The sequence below is a fragment of the Pleurodeles waltl genome, unplaced genomic scaffold (genome assembly GCF_031143425.1).
Source record: "Pleurodeles waltl isolate 20211129_DDA unplaced genomic scaffold, aPleWal1.hap1.20221129 scaffold_214, whole genome shotgun sequence".
NCBI lineage: Eukaryota > Metazoa > Chordata > Amphibia > Caudata > Salamandridae > Pleurodeles > Pleurodeles waltl.
The window spans coordinates 77749-97029 of NW_027149920.1; the positions used below are offsets into that span (position 1 = coordinate 77749).

Genomic DNA, 19281 nt, shown 5'->3' on the forward strand with positions numbered 1-19281 from the left:
CTGTGTGAGTCTCACCCACTTCCCGCCTGCTCCCTCTAGTCTGAGAGTTGTATCTCCACAAAAAACACACAGTGGGGCTCAATGAGCTGCTCATGTCTGACATGGACACGTAAGCAGTGCTGGATTCACAACCTGAAAGCCTGCAAAGGAAAGTGTGCCCGGCAGAAGATAAGCTGCCTGGCAACTCAGAACCTTCTTCTAAGAGAAGTAAGACATGTCACAATGGAGTCTAAGCCTACCTGTCTTATGCCAGGACCTTAGAGCTGTAGGCAGGAGCACAAAGGTAAAAACATATATTGAGTCCCAACACGCTCACTGCGGTGGTTGGTCTCTGTGGCGCAATCGGTTAGCGCGTTCGGCTGTTAACCGAAAGGTTGGTGGTTTAAGCCCACCCAGGGACGTATGCTTTTGCATACATCAAGTCCTGAATTAAAACACAGCTGTCTGGCTTTGCTCTTAGAGCTCTCGCTTTGCCTGCGTGACATGCTCTATCTCAACATTTCTATCTTCTCTCATCTCTTCACCTCTAGTCATTTCCACCAATAGGACTGGAAACGGGACACCAAGCCTTCTACTTTAACCACAGGCGTACTGAGGGCCAATAAAAGGCACAGAAGCATTTCTTGATCCGGGGCTGAGAACTGCATGCACAGGGACCTCGTGGCGCAACGGTAGCGCGTCTGACTCCAGATCAGAAGGTTGCGTGTTCAAATCACGTCGGGTCACTCTTTGACATTTTTTTCCCCACCAAGTCTATATCTCTGACTTCTAAAGCAAAGCTAAAAGAAGGGCGCTTTGCATTGGCCGGGAATCAAACACGGGCCTCCCGCGTGGCAGGCGAGAATTCTACCACTGAACCACCAATGCTTCACTTACATAGGCTGAGCAGAGAGCCCTGCCGTAGACAGTAGTGATGAGGCCCATGCATTCGCATGGGACACCTATGAACAAAGTTTGCATGGCAAGCCTTGGACTGCCAAACGTTCACATGCTGATGGCAGGAATCAGATGCAGGAGACTGAAACTATGAATGTTTCTGCTTTTGCTAAGGACAGTGGTTTGGGGCCAGTGTTGTGCTTGACAGAGCACGACATCAGCCTGCTCTCTGGCTGCTCCCGGGAGAAGTGGCTGACAGAAAGCACCCTCCAGACCACCAGCAATCTTGTGTTTCACAACATGCCACTGTCACTGGACTTTCCTTCTGGGAAAGCCTAGTCACTGACCTGGCCAGATTCCCTGTCCTCCCCAAAATCCTGGGGAGAAACGGGCAGAGTTCTGCGCCCTGCGCCCTCTTTCGCGTCCCTAACGCGCTCCCAACGCGCCCTACAGCCCTGGTCGGGCACAGCCCTGGTCGGGCTCATACCACTGGGGCCTCTGCCGAGGAAGAGCCCCGGAAGCCTAGGGCCAGGCCTATTGCACAGGCATCTTAGACCAGGCCATTCCGGGATTGCTGTGTTTCACGTCCTGCCCTTCAACACTCCTGGGAGGGCTTTCCCTGAGAACCCTCATGTCTCTGCCCTCCCAGGAGGCTGTGGTTCTATGCAAAATAGGGGGTGCACCACGGGCCGTCCCCTTTCCTCTCTCTCGCCAATATCTTTCACCAAAGCTGAGCCCTGCAGGTAAATGTATCTATCTGGCTGAGGGGCCAGGGAGGGCCTTTGCCTGCAGTCTTACAAGCCAGAGTGCAGAGAAGGCAGCAACTCTGGGACCGGGACTCTGCTCAAAGGCATATCTAACATGCCACAGTGGAGCTGAGATGGGCAAGACACGTGTCTCACAGGCTGGCAGCACACCAAGACAGTGGCAGGAAACTATGCTTACAAGGAAAGAGAAAAGTCACGTGTCTCGTGGCCTTCCCACCATTAGACAGTAGTCTGCGCAAGAAAACATCCAACAGTGACAGGACAACCAAGCAAATGACAAACGCCGTGCTGAATAAAGTCATCTTACATGACATTTCGTACAAAGGCCCAGATCATGGGGATGATCGCGCAGCAGAAGCAGCAAGTATCAGAGCCACCGAACCTGGGGTGAGTTACACGAGGAGAAAGGGCGACATGGGGACAGGGGCTATGGGCTCAGGGAACAGCTACCACAATGCAACCTCGGGTGTGGGGATGCCACTCATTGCGGGTACTGCCCTGGGATTTCCTTTTAGAAAGAATCGCTGGTTAAAGTGTAGAGCACAAAAAACCCAACTCCTCGATTACACTATTAGATAACATCCTTTAACTGCCCCACCCACCCTGTGTGAGTCTCACCCACTTCCCGCCTGCTCCCTCTAGTCTGAGAGTTGTATCTCCACAAAAAACACACAGTGGGGCTCAATGAGCTGCTCATGTCTGACATGGACACCTAAGCAGTGCTGGATTCACAACCTGAAAGCCTGCAAAGGAAAGTGTGCCCGGCAGAAGATAAGCTGCCTGGCAACTCAGAACCTTCTTCTAAGAGAAGTAAGACATGTCACAATGGAGTCTAAGCCTACCTGTCTTATGCCAGGACCTTAGAGCTGTAGGCAGGAGCACAAAGGTAAAAACATATATTGAGTCCCAACACGCTCACTGCGGTGGTTGGTCTCTGTGGCGCAATCGGTTAGCGCGTTCGGCTGTTAACCGAAAGGTTGGTGGTTTAAGCCCACCCAGGGACGTATGCTTTTGCCTACATCAAGTCCTGAATTAAAACACAGCTGTCTGGCTTTGCTCTTAGAGCTCTCGCTTTCCCTGCGTGACATGCTCTATCTCAACATTTCTATCTTCTCTCATCTCTTCACCTCTAGTCATTTCCACCAATAGGACTGGAAACGGGACATCAAGTCCTGAATTAAAACACAGCTGTCTGGCTTTGCTCTTAGAGCTCTCGCTTTGCCTGCGTGACATGCTCTATCTCAACATTTCTATCTTCTCTCATCTCTTCACCTCTAGTCATTTCCACCAATAGGACTGGAAACGGGACACCAAGCCTTCTACTTTAACCACAGGCGTACTGAGGGCCAATAAAAGGCACAGAAGCATTTCTTGATCCGGGGCTGAGAACTGCATGCACAGGGACCTCGTGGCGCAATGGTAGCGCGTCTGACTCCAGATCAGAAGGTTGTGTGTTCAAATCACGTCGGGGTCACACTTTGACATTTTTTTCCCCACCAAGTCTATATCTCTGACTTCTAAAGCAAAGCCAAAAGAAGGGCGCTTTGCATTGGCCGGGAATCGAACCCGGGCCTCCCGCGTGGCAGGCGAGAATTATACCACTGAACCACCAATGCTTCACTTACATAGGCTGAGCAGAGAGCCCTGCCGTAGACAGTAGTGACGAGGCCCATGCATTCGCATGGGACACCTATGAACAAAGTTTGCATGGCAAGCCTTGGACTGCCAAACGTTCACATGCTGATGGCAGGAATCAGATGCAGGAGACTGAAACTATGAATGTTTCTGCTTTTGCTAAGGACAGTGGTTTGGGGCCAGTGTTGTGCTTGACAGAGCACAACATCAGCCTGCTCTCTGGCTGCTCCCGGGAGAAGTGGCTGACAGAAAGCACCCTCCAGACCACCAGCAATCTTGTGTTTCACAACATGCCACTGTCACTGGACTTTCCTTCTGGGAAAGCCTAGTCACTGACCTGGCCAGATTCCCTGTCCTCCCCAAAATCCTGGGGAGAAACGGGCAGAGTTCTGCGCCCTGCGCCCTCTTTCGCGTCCCTAACGCGCTCCCAACGCGCCCTACAGCCCTGGTCGGGCTCATACCACTGGGGCCTCTGCCGAGGAAGAGCACCGGAAGCCTAGGGCCAGGCCTATTGCACAGGCATCTTAGACCAGGCCATTCCGGGATTGCTGTGTTTCACGTCCTGCCCTTCAACACTCCTGGGAGGGCTTTCCCTGAGAACCCTCATGTCTCTGCCCTCCCAGGAGGCTGTGGTTCTATGCAAAATATGGGGTGCACCACGGGCCGTCCCCTTTCCTCTCTCTCGCCAATATCTTTCACCAAAGCTGAGCCCTGCAGGTAAATGTATCTATCTGGCTGAGGGGCCAGGGAGGGCCTTTGCCTGCAGTCTTACAAGCCAGAGTGCAGAGAAGGCAGCAGCTCTGGGACCGGGACTCTGCTCAAAGACATATCTAACATGCCACAGTGGAGCTGAGATGGGCAAGACACGTGTCTCACAGGCTGGCAGCACACCAAGACAGTGGCAGGAAACTATGCTAACAAGGAAAGAGAAAAGTCACGTGTCTCGTGGCCTTCCCACCATTAGACAGTAGTCTGCGCAAGAAAACATCCAACAGTGACAGGACAACCAAGCAAATGACAAACGCCGTGCTGAATAAAGTCATCTTACATGACATTTCGTACAAAGGCCCAGATCATGGGGATGATCGCGCAGCAGAAGCAGCAAGTATCAGAGCCACCGAACCTGGGGTGAGTTACACGAGGAGAAAGGGCGACATGGGGACAGGGGCTATGGGCTCAGGGAACAGCTACCACAATGCAACCTCGGGTGTGGGGATGCCACTCATTGCGGGTACTGCCCTGGGATTTCCTTTTAGAAAGAATCGCTGGTTAAAGTGTAGTGCACAAAAAAACCAACTCCTCGATTACACTATTAGATAACATCCTTTAACTGCCCCACCCACCCTGTGTGAGTCTCACCCACTTCCCGCCTGCTCCCTCTAGTCTGAGAGTTGTATCTCCACAAAAAACACACAGTGGGGCTCAATGAGCTGCTCATGTCTGACATGGACACCTAAGCAGTGCTGGATTCACAACCTGAAAGCCTGCAAAGGAAAGTGTGCCCGGCAGAAGATAAGCTGCCTGGCAACTCAGAACCTTCTTCTAAGAGAAGTAAGATATGTCACAATGGAGTCTAAGCCTACCTGTCTTATGCCAGGACCTTAGAGCTGCAGGCAGGAGCACAAAGGTAAAAACATATATTGAGTCCCAACACGCTCACTGTGGTGGTTGGTCTCTGTGGCGCAATCGGTTAGCGTGTTCGGCTGTTAACCAAAAAGTTGGTGGTTCAAGCCCACCCAGGGACGTATGCTTTTGCCTACATCAAGTCCTGAATTAAAACACAGCTGTCTGGCTTTGCTCTTAGAGCTCTCGCTTTGCCTGCGTGACATGCTCTATCTCAACATTTCTATCTTCTCTCATCTCTTCACCTCTAGTCATTTCCACCAATAGGACTGGAAACGGGACATCAAGTCCTGAATTAAAACACAGCTGTCTGGCTTTGCTCTTAGAGCTCTCGCTTTGCCTGCGTGACATGCTCTATCTCAACATTTCTATCTTCTCTCATCTCTTCACCTCTAGTCATTTCCACCAATAGGACTGGAAACGGGACACCAAGCCTTCTACTTTAACCACAGGCGTACTGAGGGCCAATAAAAGGCACAGAAGCATTTCTTGATCCGGGGCTGAGAACTGCATGCATAGGGACCTCGTGGAGCAACGGTAGCGCGTCTGACTCCAGATCAGAAGGTTGCGTGTTCAAATCACGTCGGGGTCACTCTTTGACATTTTTTTCCCCACCAAGTCTATATCTCTGACTTCTAAAGTAAAGCCAAAAGAAGGGCGCTTTTCATTGGCCGGGAATCGAACACGGGCCTCCCACGTGGCAGGCGAGAATTCTACCACTGAACCACCAATGCTTCACTTACATAGGCTGAGCAGAGAGCCCTGCCGTAGACAGTAGTGATGAGGCCCATGCATTCGCATGGGACACCTATGAACAAAGTTTGCATGGCAAGCCTTGGACTGCCAAACGTTCACATGCTGATGGCAGGAATCAGATGCAGGAGACTGAAACTATGAATGTTTCTGCTTTTGCTAAGGACAGTGGTTTGGGGCCAGTGTTGTGCTTGACAGAGCACGACATCAGCCTGCTCTCTGGCTGCTCCCGGGAGAAGTGGCTGACAGAAAGCACCCTCCAGACCACCAGCAATCTTGTGTTTCACAACATGCCACTGTCACTGGACTTTCCTTCTGGGAAAGCCTAGTCACTGACCTGGCCAGATTCCCTGTCCTCCCCAAAATCCTGGGGAGAAACGGACAGAGTTCTGCGCCCTGCGCCCTCTTTCGCGTCCCTAACGCGCTCCCAACGCGCCCTACAGCCCTGGTCGGGCACAGCCCTGGTCGGGCTCATACCACTGGGGCCTCTGCCGAGGAAGAGCCCCGGAAGCCTAGGGCCAGGCCTATTGCACAGGCATCTTAGACCAGGCCATTCCGGGATTGCTGTGTTTCACGTCCTGCCCTTCAACACTCCTGGGAGGGCTTTCCCTGAGAACCCTCATGTCTCTGCCCTCCCAGGAGGCTGTGGTTCTATGCAAAATAGGGGGTGCACCACGGGCCGTCCCCTTTCCTCTCTCTCGCCAATATCTTTCACCAAAGCTGAGCCCTGCAGGTAAATGTATCTATCTGGCTGAGGGGCCAGGGAGGGCCTTTGCCTGCAGTCTTACAAGCCAGAGTGCAGAGAAGGCAGCAACTCTGGGACCGGGACTCTGCTCAAAGGCATATCTAACATGCCACAGTGGAGCTGAGATGGGCAAGACACGTGTCTCACAGGCTGGCAGCACACCAAGACAGTGGCAGGAAACTATGCTAACAAGGAAAGAGAAAAGTCACGTGTCTCGTGGCCTTCCCACCATTAGACAGTAGTCTGCGCAAGAAAACATCCAACAGTGACAGGACAACCAAGCAAATGACAAACGCCGTGCTGAATAAAGTCATCTTACATGACATTTCGTACAAAGGCCCAGATCATGGGGATGATCGCGCAGCAGAAGCAGCAAGTATCAGAGCCACCGAACCTGGGGTGAGTTACACGAGGAGAAAGGGCGACATGGGGACAGGGGCTATGGGCTCAGGGAACAGCTACCACAATGCAACCTCGGGTGTGGGGATGCCACTCATTGCGGGTACTGCCCTGGGATTTCCTTTTAGAAAGAATCGCTGGTTAAAGTGTAGAGCACAAAAAAACCTACTCCTCGATTACACTATTAGATAACATCCTTTAACTGCCCCACCCACCCTGTGTGAGTCTCACCCACTTCCCGCCTGCTCCCTCTAGTCTGAGAGTTGTATCTCCACAAAAAACACACAATGGGGCTCAATGAGCTGCTCATGTCTGACATGGACACCTAAGCAGTGCTGGATTCACAACCTGAAAGCCTGCAAAGGAAAGTGTGCCCGGCAGAAGATAAGCTGCCTGGGAACTCAGAACCTTCTTCTAAGAGAAGTAAGACATGTCACAATGGAGTCTAAGCCTACCTGTCTTATGCCAGGACCTTAGAGCTGCAGGCAGGAGCACAAAGGTAAAAACATATATTGAGTCCCAACACACTCACTGCGGTGGTTGGTCTCTGTGGCGCAATCGGTTAGCACGTTCGGCTGTTAACTGAAAGGCTGGTGGTTCAAGCCCACCCAGGGACGTATGCTTTTGCCTACATCAAGTCCTGAATTAAAACACAGCTGTCTGGCTTTGCTCTTAGAGCTCTCGCTTTGCCTGCGTGACATGCTCTATCTCAACATTTCTATCTTCTCTCATCTCTTCACCTCTAGTCATTTCCACCAATAGGACTGGAAACGGGACATCAAGTCCTGAATTAAAAAACAGCTGTCTGGCTTTGCTCTTAGAGCTCTCGCTTTGCCTGCGTGACATGCTCTATCTCAACATTTCTATCTTCTCTCATCTCTTCACCTCTAGTCATTTCCACCAATAGGACTGGAAACGGGCCACCAAGCCTTCTACTTTAACCACAGGCGTACTGAGGGCCAATAAAAGGCACAGAAGCATTTCTTGATCCGGGGCTGAGAACTGCATGCACAGGGACCTCGTGGCGCAACGGTAGCGCGTCTGACTCCAGATCAGAAGTTTGCGTGTTCAAATCACGTCGGGGTCACTCTTTGACATTTTTTTCCCCACCAAGTCTATATCTCTGACTTCTAAAGCAAGTCCAAAAGAAGGGCGCTTTGCATTGGCCGGGAATCGAACCCGGGCCTCCCGCGTGGCAGGCGAGAATTCTACCACTGAACCACCAATGCTTCACTTACATAGGCTGAGCAGAGAGCCCTGCCGTAGACAGTAGTGATGAGGCCCATGCATTCGCATGGGACACCTATGAACAAAGTTTGCATGGCAAGCCTTGGACTGCCAAACGTTCACATGCTGATGGCAGGAATCAGATGCAGGAGACTGAAACTATGAATGTTTCTGCTTTTGCTAAGGACAGTGGTTTGGGGCCAGTGTTGTGCTTGACAGAGCACGACATCAGCCTGCTCTCTGGCTGCTCCCGGGAGAAGTGGCTGACAGAAAGCACCCTCCAGACCACCAGCAATCTTGTGTTTCACAACATGCCACTGTCACTGGACTTTCCTTCTGGGAAAGCCTAGTCACTGACCTGGCCAGATTCCCTGTCCTCCCCAAAATCCTGGGGAGAAACGGGCAGAGTTCTGCGCCCTGCGCCCTCTTTCGCGTCCCTAACGCGCTCCCAACGCGCCCTACAGCCCTGGTCGGGCACAGCCCTGGTCGGGCTCATACCACTGGGGCCTCTGCCGAGGAAGAGCCCCGGAAGCCTAGGGCCAGGCCTATTGCACAGGCATCTTAGACCAGGCCATTCCGGGATTGCTGTGTTTCACGTCCTGCCCTTCAACACTCCTGGGAGGGCTTTCCCTGAGAACCCTCATGTCTCTGCCCTCCCAGGAGGCTGTGGTTCTATGCAAAATAGGGGGTGCACCACGGGCCGTCCCCTTTCCTCTCTCTCGCCAATATCTTTCACCAAAGCTGAGCCCTGCAGGTAAATGTATCTATCTGGCTGAGGGGCCAGGGAGGGCCTTTGCCTGCAGTCTTATAAGCCAGAGTGCAGAGAAGGCAGCAGCTCTGGGACCGGGACTCTGCTCAAAGACATATCTAACATGCCACAGTGGAGCTGAGATGGGCAAGACACGTGTCTCACAGGCTGGCAGCACACCAAGACAGTGGCAGGAAACTATGCTAACAAGGAAAGAGAAAAGTCACGTGTCTCGTGGCCTTCCCACCATTAGACAGTAGTCTGCGCAAGAAAACATCCAACAGTGACAGGACAACCAAGCAAATGACAAACGCCGTGCTGAATAAAGTCATCTTACATGACATTTCGTACAAAGGCCCAGATCATGGGGATGATCGCGCAGCAGAAGCAGCAAGTATCAGAGCCACCGAACCTGGGGTGAGTTACACGAGGAGAAAGGGCGACATGGGGACAGGGGCTATGGGCTTAGGGAACAGCTACCACAATGCAACCTCGGGTGTGGGGATGCCACTCATTGCGGGTACTGCCCTGGGATTTCCTTTTAGAAAGAATCGCTGGTTAAAGTGTAGTGCACAAAAAAAAACAACTCCTCGATTACACTATTAGATAACATCCTTTAACTGCCCCACCCACCCTGTGTGAGTCTCACCCACTTCCCGCCTGCTCCCTCTAGTCTGAGAGTTGTATCTCCACAAAAAACACACAGTGGGGCTCAATGAGCTGCTCATGTCTGACATGGACACCTAAGCAGTGCTGGATTCACAACCTGAAAGCCTGCAAAGGAAAGTGTGCCCGGCAGAAGATAAGCTGCCTGGCAACTCAGAACCTTCTTCTAAGAGAAGTAAGACATGTCACAATGGAGTCTAAGCCTACCTGTCTTATGCCAGGACCTTAGAGCTGCAGGCAGGAGCACAAAGGTAAAAACATATATTGAGTCCCAGCACGCTCACTGCGGTGGTTGGTCTCTGTGGCGCAATCGGTTAGCGTGTTCAGCTGTTAACCGAAAGGTTGGTGGTTCAAGCCCACCCAGGGACGTATGCTTTTGCCTACATCAAGTCCTGAATTAAAACACAGCTGTCTGGCTTTGCTCTTAGAGCTCTCGCTTTGCCTGCGTGACATGCTCTATCTCAACATTTCTATCTTCTCTCATCTCTTCACCTCTAGTCATTTCCACCAATAGGACTGGAAACGGGACATCAAGTCCTGAATTAAAACACAGCTGTCTGGCTTTGCTCTTAGAGCTCTCGCTTTGCCTGCGTGACATGCTCTATCTCAACATTTCTATCTTCTCTCATCTCTTCACCTCTAGTCATTTCCACCAATAGGACTGGAAACGGGACACCAAGCCTTCTACTTTAACCACAGGCGTACTGAGGGCCAATAAAAGGCACAGAAGCATTTCTTGATCCGGGGCTGAGAACTGCATGCACAGGGACCTCGTGTCGCAACGGTAGCGCGTCTGACTCCAGATCAGAAGGTTGTGTGTTCAAATCACGTCGGGGTCACTCTTTGACATTTTTTTCCCCACCAAGTCTATATCTCTGACTTCTAAAGCAAAGCCAAAAGAAGGGCGCTTTGCATTGGCCAGGAATCGAACCCGGGCCTCCCGCGTGGCAGGCGAGAATTCTACCACTGAACCACCAATGCTTCACTTACATAGGCTGAGCAGAGAGCCCTGCCGTAGACAGTAGTGATGAGGCCCATGCATTCGCATTGGACACCTATGAACAAAGTTTGCATGGCAAGCCTTGGACTGCCAAACGTTCACATGCTGATGGCAGGAATCAGATGCAGGAGACTGAAACTATGAATGTTTCTGCTTTTGCTAAGGACAGTGGTTTGGGGCCAGTGTTGTGCTTGACAGAGCACAACATCAGCCTGCTCTCTGGCTGCTCCCGGGAGAAGTGGCTGACAGAAAGCACCCTCCAGACCACCAGCAATCTTGTGTTTCACAACATGCCACTGTCACTGGACTTTCCTTCTGGGACAGCCTAGTCACTGACCTGGCCAGATTCCCTGTCCTCCCCAAAATCCTGGGGAGAAACGGGCAGAGTTCTGCGCCCTGCGCCCTCTTTCGCGTCCCTAACGCGCTCCCAACGCGCCCTACAGCCCTGGTCGGGCTCATACCACTGGGGCCTCTGCCGAGGAAGAGCCCCGGAAGCCTAGGGCCAGGCCTATTGCACAGGCATCTTAGACCAGGCCATTCCGGGATTGCTGTGTTTCACGTCCTGCCCTTCAACACTCCTGGGAGGGCTTTCCCTGAGAAACCTCATGTCTCTGCCCTCCCAGGAGGCTGTGGTTCTATGCAAAATAGGGGGTGCACCACGGGCCGTCCCCTTTCCTCTCTCTCGCCAATATCTTTCACCAAAGCTGAGCCCTGCAGGTAAATGTATCTATCTGGCTGAGGGGCCAGGGAGGGCCTTTGCCTGCAGTCTTACAAGCCAGAGTGCAGAGAAGGCAGCAACTCTGGGACCGGGACTCTGCTCAAAGGCATATCTAACATGCCACAGTGGAGCTGAGATGGGCAAGACACGTGTCTCACAGGCTGGCAGCACACCAAGACAGTGGCAGGAAACTATGCTAACAAGGAAAGAGAAAAGTCACGTGTCTCGTGGCCTTCCCACCATTAGACAGTAGTCTGCGCAAGAAAACATCCAACAGTGACAGGACAACCAAGCAAATGACAAACGCCGTGCTGAATAAAGTCATCTTACATGACATTTCGTACAAAGGCCCAGATCATGGGGATGATCGCGCAGCAGAAGCAGCAAGTATCAGAGCCACCGAACCTGGGGTGAGTTACACGAGGAGAAAGGGCGACATGGGGACAGGGGCTATGGGCTCAGGGAACAGCTACCACAATGCAACCTCGGGTGTGGGGATGCCACTCATTGCGGGTACTGCCCTGGGATTTCCTTTTAGAAAGAATCGCTGGTTAAAGTGTAGAGCACAAAAAACCCAACTCCTCGATTACACTATTAGATAACATCCTTTAACTGCCCCACCCACCCTGTGTGAGTCTCACCCACTTCCCGCCTGCTCCCTCTAGTCTGAGAGTTGTATCTCCACAAAAAACACACAGTGGGGCTCAATGAGCTGCTCATGTCTGACATGGACACCTAAGCAGTGCTGGATTCACAACCTGAAAGCCTGCAAAGGAAAGTGTGCCCGGCAGAAGATAAGCTGCCTGGCAACTCAGAACCTTCTTCTAAGAGAAGTAAGACATGTCACAATGGAGTCTAAGCCTACCTGTCTTATGCCAGGACCTTAGAGCTGTAGGCAGGAGCACAAAGGTAAAAACATATATTGAGTCCCAACACGCTCACTGCGGTGGTTGGTCTCTGTGGCGCAATCGGTTAGCGCGTTCGGCTGTTAACCGAAAGGTTGGTGGTTTAAGCCCACCCAGGGACGTATGCTTTTGCATACATCAAGTCCTGAATTAAAATACAGCTGTCTGGCTTTGCTCTTAGAGCTCTCGCTTTGCCTGCGTGACATGCTCTATCTCAACATTTCTATCTTCTCTCATCTCTTCACCTCTAGTCATTTCCACCAATAGGACTGGAAACGGGACACCAAGCCTTCTACTTTAACCACAGGCGTACTGAGGGCCAATAAAAGGCACAGAAGCATTTCTTGATCCGGGGCTGAGAACTGCATGCACAGCGACCTCGTGGCGCAATGGTAGCGCGTCTGACTTCTGATCAGAAGGTTGTGTGTTCAAATCACGTCGGGGTCACACTTTGACATTTTTTTCCCCACCAAGTCTATATCTCTGACTTCTAAAGCAAAGCCAAAAGAAGGGCGCTTTGCATTGGCCAGGAATCGAACCCGGGCATCCCGCGTGGCAGGCGAGAATTATACCACTGAACCACCAATGCTTCACTTACATAGGCTGAGCAGAGAGCCCTGCCGTAGGCAGTAGTGACGAGGCCCATGCATTTGCATGGGACACCTATGAACAAAGTTTGCATGGCAAGCCTTGGACTGCCAAACGTTCACATGCTGATGGCAGGAATCAGATGCAGGAGACTGAAACTATGAATGTTTCTGCTTTTGCTAAGGACAGTGGTTTGGGGCCAGTGTTGTGCTTGACAGAGCACGACATCAGCCTGCTCTCTGGCTGCTCCCGGGAGAAGTGGCTGACAGAAAGCACCCTCCAGACCACCAGCAATCTTGTGTTTCACAACATGCCACTGTCACTGGAGTTTCCTTCTGGGAAAGCCTAGTCACTGACCTGGCCAGATTCCCTGTCCTCCCCAAAATCCTGGGGAGAAACGGGCAGAGTTCTGCGCCCTGCGCCCTCTTTCGCGTCCCTAACGCGCTCCCAACGCGCCCTACAGCCCTGGTCGGGCTCATACCACTGGGGCCTCTGCCGAGGAAGAGCCCCGGAAGCCTAGGGCCAGGCCTATTGCACAGGCATCTTAGACCAGGCCATTCCGGGATTGCTGTGTTTCACGTCCTGCCCTTCAACACTCCTGGGAGGGCTTTCCCTGAAAACCCTCATGTCTCTGCCCTCCCAGGAGGCTGTGGTTCTATGCAAAATATGGGGTGCACCACGGGCCGTCCCCTTTCCTCTCTCTCGCCAATATCTTTCACCAAAGCTGAGCCCTGCAGGTAAATGTATCTATCTGGCTGAGGGGCCAGGGAGGGCCTTTGCCTGCAGTCTTACAAGCCAGAGTGCAGAGAAGGCAGCAGCTCTGGGACCGGGACTCTGCTCAAAGACATATCTAACATGCCACAGTGGAGCTGAGATGGGCAAGACACGTGTCTCACAGGCTGGCAGCACACCAAGACAGTGGCAGGAAACTATGCTAACAAGGAAAGAGAAAAGTCACGTGTCTCGTGGCCTTCCCACCATTAGACAGTAGTCTGCGCAAGAAAACATCCAACAGTGACAGGACAACCAAGCAAATGACAAACGCCGTGCTGAATAAAGTCATCTTACATGACATTTCGTACAAAGGCCCAGATCATGGGGATGATCGCGCAGCAGAAGCAGCAAGTATCAGAGCCACCGAACCTGGGGTGAGTTACACGAGGAGAAAGGGCGACATGGGGACAGGGGCTATGGGCTCAGGGAACAGCTACCACAATGCAACCTCGGGTGTGGGGATGCCACTCATTGCGGGTACTGCCCTGGGATTTCCTTTTAGAAAGAATCGCTGGTTAAAGTGTAGTGCACAAAAAACCCAACTCCTCGATTACACTATTAGATAACATCCTTTAACTGCCCCACCCACCCTGTGTGAGTCTCACCCACTTCCCGCCTGCTCCCTCTAGTCTGAGAGTTGTATCTCCACAAAAAACACACAGTGGGGCTCAATGAGCTGCTCATGTCTGACATGGACACCTAAGCAGTGCTGGATTCACAACCTGAAAGCCTGCAAAGGAAAGTGTGCCCGGCAGAAGATAAGCTGCCTGGCAACTCAGAACCTTCTTCTAAGAGAAGTAAGACATGTCACAATGGAGTCTAAGCCTACCTGTCTTATGCCAGGACCTTAGAGCTGTAGGCAGGAGCACAAAGGTAAAAACATATATTGAGTCCCAACACGCTCACTGGGGTGGTTGGTCTCTGTGGCGCAATCGGTTAGCGTGTTTGGCTGTTAACCGAAAAGTTGATGGTTCAAGCCCACCCAGGGACGTATGCTTTTGCCTACATCAAGTCCTGAATTAAAACACAGCTGTCTGGCTTTGCTCTTAGAGCTCTCACTTTGCCTGCGTGACATGCTCTATCTCAACATTTCTATCTTCTCTCATCTCTTCACCTCTAGTCATTTCCACCAATAGGACTGGAAACGGGACATCAAGTCCTGAATTAAAACACAGCTGTCTGGCTTTGCTCTTAGAGCTCTCGCTTTGCCTGCGTGACATGCTCTATCTCAACATTTCTATCTTCTCTCATCTCTTCACCTCTAGTCATTTCCACCAATAGGACTGGAAACGGGACACCAAGCCTTCTACTTTAACCACAGGCGTACTGAGGGCCAATAAAAGGCACAGAAGCATTTCTTGATCCGGGGCTGAGAACTGCATGCACAGGGACCTCGTGGCGCAACGGTAGCGCGTCTGACTCCAGATCAGAAGGTTGTGTGTTCAAATCACGTTGGGGTCACTCTTTGACATTTTTTTCCCCACCAAGTCTATATCTCTGACTTCTAAAGCAAAGCCAAAAGAAGGGCGCTTTGCATTGGCCGGGAATCGAACCCGGGCCTCCCGCGTGGCAGGCGAGAATTCTACCACTGAACCACCAATGCTTCACTTACATAGCCTGAGCAGAGAGCCCTGCCTTAGACAGTAGTGACGAGGCCCATGCATTCGCATGGGACACCTATGAACAAAGTTTGCATGGCAAGCCTTGGACTGCCAAACGTTCACATGCTGATGGCAGGAATCAGATGCAGGAGACTGAAACTATGAATGTTTCTGCTTTTGCTAAGGACAGTGGTTTGGGGCCAGTGTTGTGCTTGACAGAGCACGACATCAGCCTGCTCTCTGGCTGCTCCCGGGAGAAGTGGCTGACAGAAAGCACCCTCCAGACCACCAGCAATCTTGTGTTTCACAACATGCCACTGTCACTGGACTTTCCTTCTGGGAAAGCCTAGTCACTGACCTGGCCAGATTCCCTGTCCTCCCCAAAATCCTGGGGAGAAACGGGCAGAGTTCTGCGCCCTGCGCCCTCTTTCACGTCCCTAACGCGCTCCCAACGCGCCCTACAGCCCTGGTCGGGCACAGCCCTGGTCGGGCTCATACCACTGGGGCCTCTGCCGAGGAAGTGCCCCGGAAGCCTAGGGCCAGGCCTATTCCACAGGCATCTTAGACCAGGCCATTCCGGGTTTGCTGTGTTTCACGTCCTGCCCTTCAACACTCCTGGGAGGGCTTTCCCTGAGAACCCTCATGTCTCTGCCCTCCCAGGAGGCTATGGTTCTATGCAAAATAGGGGGTGCACCACGGGCCGTCCCCTTTCCTCTCTCTCGCCAATATCTTTCACCAAAGCTGAGCCCTGCAGGTAAATGTATCTATCTGGCTGAGGGGCCAGGGAGGGCCTTTGCCTGCAGTCTTATAAGCCAGAGTGCAGAGAAGGCAGCAGCTCTGGGACCGGGACTCTGCTCAAAGACATATCTAACATGCCACAGTGGATCTGAGATGGGCAAGACACGTGTCTCACAGGCTGGCAGCACACCAAGACAGTGGCAGGAAACTATGCTAACAAGGAAAGAGAAAAGTCACGTGTCTCGTGGCCTTCCCACCATTAGACAGTAGTCTGCGCAAGAAAACATCCAACAGTGACAGGACAACCAAGCAAATGACAAACGCCGTGCTGAATAAAGTCATCTTACATGACATTTCGTACAAAGGCCCAGATCATGGGGATGATCGCGCAGCAGAAGCAGCAAGTATCAGAGCCACCGAACCTGGGGTGAGTTACACGAGGAGAAAGGGCGACATGGGGATAGGGGCTATGGGCTCAGGGAACAGCTACCACAATGCAACCTCGGGTGTGGGGATGCCACTCATTGCGGGTACTGCCCTGGGATTTCCTTTTAGAAAGAATCGCTGGTTAAAGTGTAGAGCACAAAAAACCCAACTCCTCGATTACACTATTAGATAACATCCTTTAACTGCCCCACCCACCCTGTGTGAGTCTCACCTACTTCCCGCCTGCTCCCTCTAGTCTGAGAGTTGTATCTCCACAAAAAACACACAATGGGGCTCAATGAGCTGCTCATGTCTGACATGGACACCTAAGCAGTGCTGGATTCACAACCTGAAAGCCTGCAAAGGAAAGTGTGCCCGGCAGAAGATAAGCTGCCTGGCAACTCAGAACCTTCTTCTAAGAGAAGTAAGACATGTCACAATGGAGTCTAAGCCTACCTGTCTTATGCCAGGACCTTAGAGCTGCAGGCAGGAGCACATAGGTAAAAACATATATTGAGTCCCAACACGCTCACTGCGGTGGTTGGTCTCTGTGGCGCAATCAGTTAGCGCGTTTGGCTGTTAACTGAAAGGTTGGTGGCTCAAGCCCACCCAGGGACGTATGCTTTTGCCTACATCAAGTCCTGAATTAAAACACAGCTGTCTGGCTTTGCTCTTAGAGCTCTCGCTTTGCCTGCGTGACATGCTCTATCTCAACATTTCTATCTTCTCTCATCTCTTCACCTCTAGTCATTTCCACCAATAGGACTGGAAACGGGACATCAAGTCCTGAATTAAAACACAGCTGTCTGGCTTTGCTCTTAGAGCTCTCGCTTTGCCTGCGTGACATGCTCTATCTCAACATTTCTATCTTCTCTCATCTCTTCACCTCTAGTCATTTCCACCAATAGGACTGGAAACGGGACACCAAGCCTTCTACTTTAACCACAGGCGTACTGAGGGCCAATAAAAGGCACAGAAGCATTTCTTGATCCGGGGCTGAGAACTGCATGCACAGGGACCTCGTGGCGCAATGGTAGCGCGTCTGACTCCAGATCAGAAGGTTGTGTGTTCAAATCACGTCGGGGTCACACTTTGACATTTTTTTCCCCACCAAGTCTATATCTCTGACTTCTAAAGCAAAGCCAAAAGAAGGGCGCTTTGCATTGGCCGGGAATCGAACCCGGGCCTCCCGCGTGGCAGGCGAGAATTATACCACTGAACCACCAATGCTTCACTTACATAGGCTGAGCAGAGAGCCCTGCCGTAGACAGTAGTGACGAGGCCCATGCATTCGCATGGGACACCTATGAACAAAGTTTGCATGGCAAGCCTTGGACTGCCAAACGTTCACATGCTGATGGCAGGAATCAGATGCAGGAGACTGAAACTATGAATGTTTCTGCTTTTGCTAAGGACAGTGGTTTGGGGCCAGTGTTGTGCTTGACAGAGCACGACATCAGCCTGCTCTCTGGCTGCTCCCGGGAGAAGTGGCTGACAGAAAGCACCCTCCAGACCACCAGCAATCTTGTGTTTCACAACATGCCACTGTCACTGGACTTTCCTTCTGGGAAAGCCTAGTCACTGACCTGGCCAGATTCCCTGTCCTCCCCAAAATCCTGGGGAGAAACGGGCAGAGTTCTGCGCCCTGCGCCCTCTTTCGCGTCCCTAACGCGCTCCCAACGCGCCCTACAGCCCTGGTCGGGCTCATACCACTGGGGCCTCTGCCGAGGAAGAGCCCCGGAAGCCTAGGGCCAGGCCTATTGCACAGGCATCTTAGACCAGGCCATTCCGGGATTGCTGTGTTTCACGTCCTGCCCTTCAACACTCCTGGGAGGGCTTTCCCTGAGAACCCTCATGTCTCTGCCCTCCCAGGAGGCTGTGGTTCTATGCAAAATATGGGGTGCACCACGGGCCGTCCCCTTTCCTCTCTCTCGCCAATATCTTTCACCAAAGCTGAGCCCTGCAGGTAAATGTATCTATCTGGCTGAGGGGCCAGGGAGGGCCTTTGCCTGCAGTCTTACAAGCCAGAGTGCAGAGAAGGCAGCAGCTCTGGGACCGGGACTCTGCTCAAAGACATATCTAACATGCCACAGTGGAGCTGAGATGGGCAAGACACGTGTCTCACAGGCTGGCAGCACACCAAGACAGTGGCAGGAAACTATGCTAACAAGGAAAGAGAAAAGTCACGTGTCTCGTGGCCTTCCCACCATTAGACAGTAGTCTGCGCAAGAAAACATCCAACAGTGACAGGACAACCAAGCAAATGACAAACGCCGTGCTGAATAAAGTCATCTTACATGACATTTCGTACAAAGGCCCAGATCATGGGGATGATCGCGCAGCAGAAGCAGCAAGTATCAGAGCCACCGAACCTGGGGTGAGTTACACGAGGAGAAAGGGCGACATGGGGACAGGGGCTATGGGCTCAGGGAACAGCTACCACAATGCAACCTCGGGTGTGGGGATGCCACTCATTGCGGGTACTGCCCTCGGATTTCCTTTTAGAAAGAATCGTTGGTTAAAGTGTAGTGCACAAAAAAACCAACTCCTCGATTACACTATTAGATAACATCCTTTAACTGCCCCACCCACCCTGTGTGAGTCTCACCCACTTCCCGCCTGCTCCCTCTAGTCTGAGAGTTGTATCTCCACAAAAAACACACAGTGGGGCTCAATGAGCTGCTCATGTCTGACATGGACACCTAAGCAGTGCTGGATTCACAACCTGAAAGCCTGCAAAGGAAAGTGTGCCCGGCAGAAGATAAGCTGCCTGGCAACTCAGAACCTTCTTCTAAGAGAAGTAAGATATGTCACAATGGAGTCTAAGCCTACCTGTCTTATGCCAGGACCTTAGAGCTGCAGGCAGGAGCACAAAGGTAAAAACATATATTGAGTCCCAACACGCTCACTGTGGTGGTTGGTCTCTGTGGCGCTATCGGTTAGCGTGTTCGGCTGTTAACCGAAAAGTTGGTGGTTCAAGCCCACCCAGGGACGTATGCTTTTGCCTACATCAAGTCCTGAATTAAAACACAGCTGTCTGGCTTTGCTCTTAGAGCTCTCGCTTTGCCTGCGTGACATGCTCTATCTCAACA

At 52.0% G+C, this 19281-nt stretch overlaps 3 non-coding genes across 3 annotated transcripts; 1 reads left to right on the top strand and 2 right to left on the bottom strand.

Annotated features, from left to right (window-relative positions):
- Window positions 1–7956: 7956 nt before the first annotated feature.
- Window positions 7957–8027, bottom strand: TRNAG-GCC (transfer RNA glycine (anticodon GCC)). Its single transcript has one exon. It is a non-coding gene; the product is annotated as a tRNA-Gly (tRNA).
- A 4410-nt stretch (window positions 8028–12437) lies between these two features.
- On the top strand, window positions 12438–12509 carry TRNAR-UCU (transfer RNA arginine (anticodon UCU)). The gene has a single exon. It is a non-coding gene; the product is annotated as a tRNA-Arg (tRNA).
- Window positions 12510–14956: 2447 nt separating this feature from the next.
- TRNAG-GCC (transfer RNA glycine (anticodon GCC)) lies at window positions 14957–15027 on the bottom strand. Its single transcript has one exon. It is a non-coding gene; the product is annotated as a tRNA-Gly (tRNA).
- Window positions 15028–19281: the final 4254 nt, after the last annotated feature.